This window comes from Camarhynchus parvulus, chromosome 1 (genome assembly GCF_901933205.1).
Source record: "Camarhynchus parvulus chromosome 1, STF_HiC, whole genome shotgun sequence".
In the NCBI taxonomy this organism is placed as follows: Eukaryota; Metazoa; Chordata; class Aves; order Passeriformes; family Thraupidae; genus Camarhynchus; species Camarhynchus parvulus.
This window is the reverse complement of record NC_044571.1, coordinates 95,192,079-95,204,653: the sequence shown is the minus strand read 5'-3', so window position 1 is coordinate 95,204,653 and position 12,575 is coordinate 95,192,079.

Below are 12,575 nucleotides of genomic sequence, written 5' to 3'. Positions count from 1 at the left end.
AGTTTGAAAGACTTGTCTTAATACATGGTTTTCATGTGTAATATATGTTAGAAATAATTCATGCTATAAAAGAATGTATTTTATAAAGATTGTGAAATCCAAACGAGTCTCTTACCACAAGCAGCCTGAGAGGCGGATGTCTATTCAAACTGCAAAATTCCTGAAGGTGGCCAGATAACGATTGGCATTTAGCTTATAATTAGACACACCCAGCGTGATGATCACCGTTATCCCGAGTCATCGGAAGATGCCTGAGAGCCATCATCGCCCTGTTGATAACATTGATCAAGATAGCCGAAGTCACCAGAAAGATACATGTGAATGCGTGACTTCCTGGGATTCGATAAACACTGGCTATCAACCAGGAAAAGGCAATTGTCCAGCTCTGCACAGTGAAAGAACCAACTGTGAATATGCAGAGTTACAAAAGAAACTTGCACTCCTTCGCCTTGGGCATAATAAACTGTATAAAACATCCCCGCTAGAAGTGGCTCTTGTGAACGAGGGGGGATTTGATGCGATAGAGGTCAGATCCAGGTTCACCCAGTGCCGATCCCGCGCTCGACGCTGTCTCTTTGGCTGTGATGGTTTTGAGGACAGTATTTCGGTCACGGAAAAAGATAAATAAATCTTTTCGCATTTTTGATAATTTGGCTTTCGATTGATCATTTATAACAACTCTGGTGACCCCAGACGTGATTTGAATTTAGGGTTCGGGGACCCCTCTCCAATCAGGAGGCTCCCCACTGATTTCAGCGGCCTGACGAGATTGGGAGTTCACAAAACCAAACACTGAACCGAAGCCAGAACCACAGCCAAAGAGGGATAAAATGGGTCCAGAGATCTTGGGAACTCGGAACGATCCAAAGAGGGATCTCCAAGGTCGCGGTGCTTTTTTTTTTCACTTGGAAAATCGATGTGCACAAAGAATCCACGTGGGAAAGGAACCGTGAGTACCGCGTGGTTGAGTGGGGTGTGATCGAGCATGTGTGAGACGTGATTCTATCACGAAGTGGGTGTGGACCCCACGATTGCAGTTCCACTCTTCCGTGAGGGAAGTGGTCAGTCAAGGGGGAAGCAAGCACTTTTTCTTGCCACACATGGGACCTGGGACTCATAGGGAGTTCAGGGAATCGATCATGGTTGGGTCAGGAGGGGAAAGAATGTTCCCAAAATATTTCGGGAGTCGGTCCACTTTCTGATCCGGAGAATCAGGTAAGAGAGCTCAATACCAGTCAAAAGACCTGCGGAACAGTTCTCTGTGTGGCTGAGTAGACTGGTAGTGTTTCACAGACTTAGGAAATTGACATCAGACAAAGACTTGGGACTTCGTCGAGAATCCCAGCCGAAGGACACAAGGTGAGAAAATTAGTGAATGGGTTTTTTGGGGAAAATGGGATTGAAAAAGAGTAAGTGCCAGAAAAGCCCCAGGAGAAACCTCCCCAAGATCCTGAGAAGGTTCTGCCTGAAATCCTGAGGGGAAGCCTGTTGGGATGGATGTTAGAACACTGGGACGACAGCCCCGGGAGGGTGGGAAAGTCCAAGGAAAAGATGATACAGTTTTGTATGGAAAAGTTGGGGGGAAAGGAGATTGCAAAATATGTGCTTTGGCTGGTGTTCGGCACTTTCAAGATACGGACGTGTGAATCCCTGTACAACCACGTAGTCGATCACCACCCGCAGGATTTTGAGGAAACTGAGTATGCTGAGATGTGGAAATACGCTTGTTCAGGATTATACCTGATCAGAGCTCTCAGACGCTCGGCAAACCAGGGCAAGGAGTGGGAACCTCTGGAAAACCTTCCACCTCCCTATCTTGTCCCTCTGCCCCAGCCCACGCCAGCACAGGTACCTCAGGTGCCCCCGTTGTCTCCCAAGGCATTGATCCTGCAGGGACAGGCTTTGGCGGTGCTGCTCCCATTGGAGCTGGCCGTGGCGCCTTCTCTCCCACGTGGGCAGGCAACGGCGCCTTCGCTCCCATGTGAGCAGCCCCAGCCACCGACCCTTCCCAAGACCGAGGAGAAACAGGTATTTCTCCGAAAGAAAGCAAACTCTCCTCCGGCCCGTCAAACAAGGCGAAGGACGAGGAGGGCGACCATTGGAGATAGTGATAACGAGGCGGAAAAGCCCAGTCTCTTCCATTTACAGGAAATACCGACGGCTCCAGGAGTTATCGGCTTTGTACACGTGCTGATCGACACCGGGGACGTGAGGGCTTTCAAGAAAGAGATGGGAAAGCTGATGGACGATCCTTTGGGGGTGGCAGAAAGGCTAGATGAATTTCTAGGAACCAGTACCTACATGTAAGAGGATCTCAAGAGGTCCTTGTTCAACAATGAGGAGAGGGAAATGATCAGACAAGCTGCGATCAAGGATTGGGAGCACAGGAATCCCCAGGGGGAGCGAGGAGATCAGAGGTGGCTGGACTAAAAGCCATCTTGGAACACCCAGACGGAGGAAGGGAGGCAGAAAATGATAAATTTGAGAAATATGATAATACAAGGTGTCAGGGAGGTGGTGCCAAAGGGACAAAAGATGAGCAAAGTATTCAGGGAATGTCAGGGAAAGGACGAAACCCCCACAGAATGGCTGGAAAGGCTCCAAAAGAGCCTGAGAATATATTCCCGGATGGACCCCGATTCTCTGATTGGTGTGGTCTTGCTGAAGACCCAATTCGTGATGAAATCATGGGAAGACATAAGGAACAAATTGGAAAAGATAGATGGATGGCAGGACAGGGAACTGCACAAACTGCTCTGAGAAGCCCAGAAGATCTACATGAGAAGAGACGAAGAAAAGCAAAAGATTCAGGCGAAAGTGCTAGTGGCTGCAGTGAGGGAAGGACAGAAACAGGAACAGGTCAGAGACTCGGCAAAAACGGCGCCGGTGAAGAAACAAAATCCTTCCCAAGGAAAGGGTTCAAACTACCAGAAGAAGGACTTTGAGTGCTACTACTGCAAGCAAAAGTGGCACATTTGGAGGAATTGTCCCAACAAGGTCAAGGATCAAACTATGTTTCAGGAAGATTAGGGGTGTCAGGGACTTTTCAGTTTGGGGTCTGGAACACCGAGGGACCCCTTGATAAAATTGAGAGTGGGACCCCACAGGCAGAACATTTGGTTTTTAGTAGATTTCGGACCCGAGTGGACCACGGTGCAACAGTTACGATGAGGGTGCTCTCTGAGCGATGATGCAATGATGGTAATTGGAGCAAAAAGGGAACCTTTTAAGGTTCCGATCATAAAGAATGTTGCAATAGAGACAGAAACTAAAAAGTATATAGGAAATATGTTATTAATAAAAGATGCATACTTTAATTTGCTGGGGTGGGATTTGATGGTGACATTGGAAATCAGTTTAGCAGTGCAAAATTCCCAGCTCAAGGTGAGATTCTAGGACCTGATTCTCTTATGTCTTCTCAGAATATCATGCCCAAAAATTAGTCCATTGAAAATTATCAGGATTATTCAAGTGGCAGGGCTCTGGCCTCAAAGAATAAAGTGAGCATTACTGGAATTGGTAAAATGTGTCTTTAAGAAAACTGAGATAATGTTATTTCATTATGGAGAAAAGACTACATATTGAATGCATCAGTCTCTTATTCACTATAAATCAGAGACTGGATAAAAAGAGTGCCCATCACATGAACTGAAAGATGTGCTGTTCTAATAGAAGAAATACATTCCTTTTCTGTTGTATTTTTTTCATTTAGCTTAGGAAAGAAAAAGTTTGAGAATTTACTGAAAAAATGCTGCTGAGTAAGGACTGTGTCTTTGCTCCAACTCACTACAACAGTAGCATAAAGTAATTTTGGGTCTGAGAAATATGAGTTACATCAGATCAATATAAATTAAATTATTGTATATAACCAAAAAGAAGTGTTAGAAAAAAAAAGGAAGAAATTTTATAAAAGAAAGAGAACTATTTGGAGAAGTAGAGTGGACAGAATAATTTGGAGTCCTGAATGTTGAGAAAGTTTGGGAGGATTGGTAAATAGGAGATTTAAAAACCCTCCATAACTCTTATAGAAGGGATCTTACTGTAAATGGATGAGCAGCTACTGAGGCATAGTAAAAAACCCCCACAGTAAAAGAGGTCAAAAGTGCCTTTCTGTGTAATGCCAAGGCCAAAGGGAAAAGCTTCTTCAGTAAAAGACAAGAAGATAAAAGACGAGACAGCGAAAAGAAAAACAGAGACGCTGTGGAACAGGACAGGGACACCCTGATAAAGAAAACTAGCAGCAAATGTCACTGTGAAATTCTTAAAAATGAGTATGTATGAGCCTATTGTGAAATTGTATGCATATGCATTTGAAAGGGGGATAAAAAGAAGGGCTGGAGTTCACAAAGGTACACATGCCCTTTTAAAGAGAGCAATCTCTGCATGCGTCCAGTGCTGTAATAAAAACACACAGGCTTTACAACTAAAAGTTGTGGAGTTTTTTCTCTTTCTCCGTGAAACACTACCTGAAAAAATATGTTAGAAGTTAACAAAAACTTAGGAAAAAATCTGCCTTGGAGATGAGAAAAAATAGCAACAAAGTATGAATTATCAAAAGACAAAAAAAAAAAAAAGGGAGGTGGAAGGAGACTTCATTTGTTTAAAAAATGGATCACTGTGCAATGTTAGTAGGTCAGAAATTAATAATTGTCTGCCAATGACACCAAAAGAAAATGGGGGCTATTTTTTCCGTCTTGTATAGGAAACAAACTTCTGAATTTAAAAATACAGAAAGAACATGTTGATGCACTTGTAAACTTAGTATAGTATACAAGGCTTTAGAACATGTTGTAAAGGAAAATATTCTACAAGGCGTAAAGGTAGCAAAACATAGGATAAAATAGAGTTTGGATTTATTAAAGAAATGGATTCTGCTGTCATTGTTTTAGACAGCAATCAGCTTTTTTTAAGGGAAAGAAAATACAGTGAATTTATCATGACTTATGTAAAGTATTCTTATACAGTTCATAAATTAAAGTGGAAAAGATATGAAATAGCATAGGAATCACCTGACTATGTGAATAAAAATGAGTATGGTAATAGATTTGGCAAGGAGAGTAGGGGAAAGAGAGAATGAGGATTTATCACTGAGAGTTCAAGGAAGATTGCAGAGATGCATCTTCCAGGACTGCTTATGGAACTCAGTATTATAAAATACTCTCATGGATGGCCTTGGCACAAAGAATAGGAGGGAATTAATGAAATCTGCTGATGATACAGAGGGAGGCATTTTCAGTATAGTGATAAAATATTGTATAAGGAGCGGGAAAAGATTATCATACAAGAAAGATTGCTTTATAAGTCAGGAGTAATAGAAATGTGATGAACTACAATTAAAAAGACTAATAAGAATTTCTCATTTAAGTTGGCAATTTATCATTTGAAGGCAGGGACAATGACCTGCTTGTTCAGTTAATGGCCAAACTATGAGATATGACTGACAGGAAGATATGAAAAGACAAATGTATTGTTCAGCTAAGAGATTAGATATTTTAAAAGAGATGAAGAAATATTAAGTTAATTTTATTTAAAATAATAAAATGTCTCCTGGAATGGGTCACCATTATTAAAGGAATTAACTTGATCTGAATTGGGTATACAGAGAACACCTTCAGAAATGGGGTCCTAGGCTGCTCAGGAGACTGGATTCTACATTCATGAAGAACCTATCTGGATAAGGTACCTAAATGAGTGATGTTCAAATGAGCAAATATGTAAGGTCATAGATAAGAGGAATTTGTTCTTCACTGCACAAGATGGTACTGGTTAAAGCAGAGGTAAGATTTCTAAAGATTTCTAAAGAGCAGAGCAGGCATGTACCAAACTGGATTTCTGATATTAGAGGTGCAAGAAGATTAATTATGTTTTTAAAGGACTGTCAACAGTTTGTGAGTAGATTTTTATAAAATCTTATTATAAAATAAGATTTATATTTATATTGTTTATAAATCTTATTGCTATAGCAGCTGATTTCACTTTGTGGACCTCAAGGTTTTTATACAGAACCTCACAACATTTTTTCCCTTCACTTTCTTCCAATGGAAAGTGAAAAAAGCAAAGAGGAAGAAAGACTTTTAAAGTTGGCACTGCTGTTTAGAACTGAGGAGCCTACTTAAATACAGACAGTTTGAAACACTCTCTATGGCCTCAAAAAGCTGCAAGTAGTGTTTAGCTTCCCCTTGGGCTCTACTGAATTCACTACTTGTTCTTTGACTCCTCAATACCTCTTTGCATTGTTCTGTAGAACTCCCACTCCTTGTTATAGTGCTCATCTAAGTTGAACTTTTTCTGATGAGGCTCAGATAGTTCTTGTCTAGGCTGTGTTCAGGCACAATTTTGAGTGAGTTTGGAAATTCTACAACATCCTCTGACTATGTCTGAACATGGTCTACTGATGATATCAGATGATCCCTTGGCTTTTGCCTTCCCAAGGCAACAGGTCCCTGTTTTAGCTTTCTTGACCTAACTGTATTCACTTTGAGAGCTGCCAAGTGTCCCCCAAACACAGACTAACCCAATCATGGCCAGACAATGACAGCTCCTCCAGTGGAGCTGTGCTAGTCTGGAATGCCATCAGTCAAAATTGGGATTCCTAAAATCATGGTTAGAAGAATAAGGCAGAGACATATCCACAAATTTGCTTTCCACACATCACAAACTGACTCTTAGAAAAGCTCCAGCAGAGATGGGGAAAGTAATTCAAAGATGTGTCCTTGTAAACTGCAGTGCCAAGCCCACTGAACTGTGCGCTGGCTAGCTATATACGGACACCATGGGATGGGACTGCTTCGGAATGCGTCGGGAACAGTTTACTTTTCAGAATCTTTCTAATCCATAGTTTTGTCTATGTAAAGACCCTGACAGTTTGCAATCCAGACAGCAAGTCAAAGAAAATTATTGTTACAAAATGCCAAATACTCTTCTTAGCCAATTACACAGAGCAAATGAATATTGACAGTGATTCTAACCAATCAACATAAACATATGTAGCTTGAGTTAAAACAATGCTTGCTTGTTCATTTATAGCAATACAATACATAAAGCCCTATTCATGAAATTCAACCTTGCTTCTAGAAACTTTTTGCAACTTAGAAAACTATTACTAAACACTAAACATAAGTCTATTGTTCATTCCTCACGTCTTCCTACAGCTAACAAGATGCATCAGCAATATCCATAACTCTGCTGCACTGAGGCCTGTCTTTCTTTCCCACCAATATAAAACCCTCTAACTTTATGGATTCCCACAAACTGGACTGCTGGTAATTAACTCTGCTTGATTAACAGTAATTACTTCCACTCTGTTGGCTTCATCTTCTCCTCCTTGGGCCCCACAGGCTCTGCATATGTGTCCTGGCGTGATGCTGTGGCTGCTGTTTCTATAGTCTGTTCCCAAGCTGAGGAAGCACAATGTAAAGGTAACCAACAAACAGATGTCAAAATGAAAATAAAATGAGAAAAGAACAATCTGGGCTTCTGTTATCACCACAAAATATTATCAGAAGGGAGTGTGAATGTATCTCAGACCTGCTAAATGACAGTTGCAAATTGAAATTTAAAATAAATATTTTAAAAGAAGTCAGATTTAAATAGAACGTAAGATCTGATTGATTAAAAATCATCATGTTAGATGTGTACCTAAGAACTCAGTATGAGACATTCTGGAATATTAGAAATATCACAACTCTTCCATTTATATTTTGATGAGTAAGAGTTTCTAAAAACATATTTTGAGCATTGACTCAAACAGTCCAAAGAAGCTCTTCAGTTTCATACTCATTATAATATTTTTTTTTCATATTCAGCTATTGGCAGTTACGTTTGCACGACAAACTTCTGAAATGGTCGGAGGGGCAGCCTGGGCTTATAGGATGAGTATGACTAGAAATCAGAGTTAGAGGATTACTCTGCAGTGAGATGGTTAATTGTTCCATTTCTAAAGAGAATTTTTCCTTTCCAAATTTGCCTTCCATCCCTTCCAGATGATCAGAGCTCAGTCTTCTCACAGTTAACACTAAAGCATAGTTCAGTACACTGATGATGCTTGGCTGGCACTGTTAAAGGTATTTTAATACTCATACATACTTGAATGTTACTCACTTTGTAAGCTATTACCTCCCATTTTCTTTTTTTTTTTTTTTTCTTTTCTTTTCAGGGGTGTGTGTGTTTGTTTGTTGGTTTGTTTTTTTATCTTTTAATCACAGCTTGCATCTAGTGTGGTGAATTACATCTTCTGGTGCAGTTTCCTGTTCTAGAATCTGTGTTCATTTACTAGATGTCTGCAAAGTGCCCACTACAGAGACTTCCCTGACAACTTCCAAATTCCTTCCCATTCCCTTTTATATAATGACTAATAAAAAGAAGGAGTCAAGACCACAAATCTTCAGCAAATTCCAATGCTATGGAATCACAATATGGAATCACACAAGGCTCTGATAGTATATACTTTTTTTCTAGACAACTGCACACAGGGTTAGATGCCTTGGGAGTTTAAATCGTGTTTCCTATGCATTATCTAAGTGAGGAATTGCATGCAGGCACAGATTGCCTCCCATGTTATCACGAAGCATCTTGAAATTTGACCTATGTTTGAGAATTAACTTCTCTGCACTGAATTTCTGATGTAAAAGTCCTGCCTGCTCACAATATTTGTCACCACACTTTATTACTTGATCTACTTTTTATCAGCTTTCTAGATACTGTCTTAATTTTTAATTATACTTTCACACCACTCTTGTGCATTCAAATCTATATAACTATCTGGATCAATGTTCTGAAACAACTTCCTGAAACTCTCCTTAACAGTGCTCTCAAAGAAGGACCCAGGCCTGATTTACTTCACGTAAATAAAAAGAAACTCCACTGAAGTTGCTGGAGATCCATAGATTTCACAGGCCGGTCCTTTATACCCTTTTTGATTCAGGAGTACCTAACAGCATTAAAATGTAGCAGCGTTGCTGTAGCTACAGTAGGCTACAAAGGAAGTGACCTTTTTCTAGACCAGCTGGTAGAACTAGTAAAACCCAAACTGGTTTGTCCCGATCCGACCCAGGAGGGGGTACAGATGGCGGGGTTGATTTTTAGGTGCAAAAATAACCAATAAGGCACAGAGGATTTACGGCAACAAATCAGATACAATTTTATTGAAAATCACAGCAGAATGGCGTTGGTGAAAGGGGGGAACCGGAGAGAAGAGGAAAAGACAAGGAAAAAGAGGGAGGAAGGAAAAGGATATGGGTTATAGCTACCAAAACCGTGGTCTTGCTTCTCGAGGTCCAGCCATCAGAAGTTCAGCAGGGTACCAGGTCTTGGGGAGATCTCAAGGGGATGGCTGTTCTGGGACCCTAATTATACCGTTGTTCGTTGGGGGAAGGGAATCAATTTCACAACCGAAATCACGAAAAGGGGGGAAGAACACAGAACTCGGGGTACAGGTACTCGGAGTCCAGATAACTAGCAGGAACCATTGTTTTCGTGCTTCAGTGCTCGCGCTTCAGTTCTGGGCAATTTTCCCCCCTCCCGACAGCACAGCTCTCCCTCCCCACCACCGAGCTAGGGGGGGGCAAGTTTTGGTAGTTCAGTCCCAGTCTTTACAAGAAGGTACAGGGGGGTCTGGTGGTACAGGGTCTCCTTGTCTTGATCCCTCGATGAAGAAGCCCGCATCTCTGTTTATTTGTCACGATGGTTGAAGGCAGGCCAGGGGGGGGGTCTCCTTGTTGGAAAGGGGCCATTTGCACAGTCCAAAGCCAGCCAGGCTGAGAGGCGGGGAGTCCAGATCCATTGTTCGGAATCAGGGGCAGAATGTCCCATGAAGTTGATAGATAACTACCTATGGAGGCAGGTAGCTAAGAGGCACATAACTTCCCCACCCTGCACTGGCTCAGCAGTTTTTTCGGTGGTCTTTTTTGGCAATCGTGAGGCAGAAAAATGCAGGATTTCGGACAGACTCTCACAATTACAAACGTTTTCCTCTGGATAGTTTGATGAAAGGCCTGACTTTCTAAAAGCTGTGCATCGTACTTAAGAGCAGCTCCTAAGCAATGGTTTTTCCTCGACCCACCCCGCACTGCTCATTTGATTGTTTACTAAACATTTCTAGACTGGTGAGAAAAGAGTTTTGTCTCCCATTGAATATGCACTGCACTTATTCACGCATTCCCAATCCCTGCTGCACCCTGTTATCTTCTATTTATAATTTGTTTTACATAAGCAGTTGTGTTGTATTATCTGATCATCCTCTTTCAAAACTCACCTCAAAAAAATTATTAGCAACTATTCCCCCAGGGATAAGGGGAAACCTGAAAAAATCCCTCAGCATTTCTTGTTTCAAAACAAACTTTGGGTTATCCTTGGGTGGGATCTTGAGGAACCCCACAACTTGTGGTGTGCTTCTAGAGAACATATGACCAGATCTGTGTACAATTTCTTGATATCCCAGGCATTTTTCAAAACATCTAGTTTATAATTTCAATCAACGCAAATAGACATGCATAAATGACTAGAAAATGTTTGTTCATGAGAAAACAGTGTGCTCTGTATTTGTCAGGAACAAGCTGGAATTGTAGAATATGTATTGCTCTGAGTAAGAATCCTGGAGTGAAAAGCTGAATCCTTCCTCAAAACCTGCTTGCTTTCTTTCCTTTTGTTTTTTTGGCTCAAGAAGGATATTGATACAATTTGCTGAGCCTTCTTGCATTACTGTGAAAATAAGTCCCTCATCACAGTAATACACACTCCTTCAGTTAGGAGGCAGTAAAAGAACCAGCACACAGTTTACAGAAATACTGCATTATAAACAGATTGTAAAACATTTGAATCTGCAATTTTGAGAATATAATTCTGTGATTTTCAGTGAAAGATTGAAAGGAAAAATTCTTATGATATAAGAGCAGACCAGATAATCGGCATATTTACATTTGGGAAAGTTGTGGTCCTGTGTAGCAATTTAGTAGGTTTCCCTCAACTAACTCTCAACAGAAATGATCAGCCTAAAGGTGATGTCTGCAGAATTTGTTCAAAAAAATCTGCTCCCTTACAGAAAAGTAGAGTCCTCAGAAACTTGTCTGTTTACCACAGATAATTTTCAGCTAGAATCAATCTCCTGGTGCTTTGTAGACTGAGATTGCAATCTTGCTGGAAAACTGTCAGGAAGCTATGGAAACAATGAATCTTTGGAAGGAAAGATGTATCCCAGAGTGGATGGTAAAAAGACTTCATTGTCTATGACTGCTCCACCTATTTCAGGAGCTGACTCAAAGACTTCTCCTGTTTCATGACTTGTTTTTCTGCTGGGCTGTTGGCCAAGGGCCAGCACTCCAATTAGGCATGAGCTGGAAGAGGGCCCACAGATCAGTGCCTTTCCCTGGACACCAAAGGCAGTGGTAAGATAAAATCTTAGCTGAGTTCTGGCCAACATCAGACTGCAACTATCATTTTCTCATTCCTCATCTCTCACGATGTTGCAGCTGGATTTGTACATCTGAAAAATGGGGGAAAGTAATGCGTGAAGCCTGAATGGACTTTTTCATGTATAGGAAACAACAGGGAAGAAGCTCTATGAGCAGGAGCGAAGAAAACAGTGGAAGGACTCTCTTTGCAAAAGATAGCTTAGTGGATGGAGTTCATATGACTGAAATAATTTCCATCTTTACAGCATGCTTTTGGAAGCCCTGTAAACAACTTATTCATACAACTACCATTGGAAGTAAGAAAGCAACATTTTTCTCATATTATGAATGGCAATACTGGAAAAAATAATTTGAAGGCACAGAAAACAGTGATAGAGCTGGGACTGGATAATCAAAACATTAAGTAATCAACCACTCTACACAGCTTAAAGTCACATTTTCATTGAACTGGGCAATGCAGGCACTCACATAACTCCATGAACTGACCACCTCTGTAAAACAAGAAAACAACATGATCCCCACCTTGCAGATGGGGAATTGAAATGCAAATATATTTTGTCACACAGGAAAAGCAGGATCTGAACCACATGTTTGAAGATCTGGCCTAGTGCCTTAAGCACAAAATAATGCTTTTAACTCATAAAAGTGCTCAGACAAAACTGTTCTTTCTCACCTTTTATGATCTGGTTTAGTAAAGAAAATAGAGAAAGATCAATAAGTATGCTGTTAACTCAAAGCCAGCTTGTTGATAAGAGAACATGCTTTGATGACTGTGGAATGTTATTTGACTTTTTGTTAAATTTGGGTGGGGGGGGGGAAAGAAAGTGTCTGTTTTGCATAGAGACAATTTCCAGACTTGAATCCTTTCCCTCTGTAAACCCCTTTTTCCCTTTGATACATCTTTTCCAAAATTACCCAGGGTCAACCTGTATGGATGGCACTGTATAAACTGCCTCAGCTGCTTTCCAAACTGCAAATTGTTGTGAAAACTTAGTAGGACAACTACATGGATCCATTATCTATACTTCCCCATCTGCACTGGGAAAATGTGTTTCAAAAGCATTGTTTCTCCAGAATGTGTAAATAAATTTGACTAGGGCAGTTGTGCACAGAAATGCTGTTGTGCTGTCATCTCCTCACCCCTCTGGATGCTGGATGCCTTGGCCC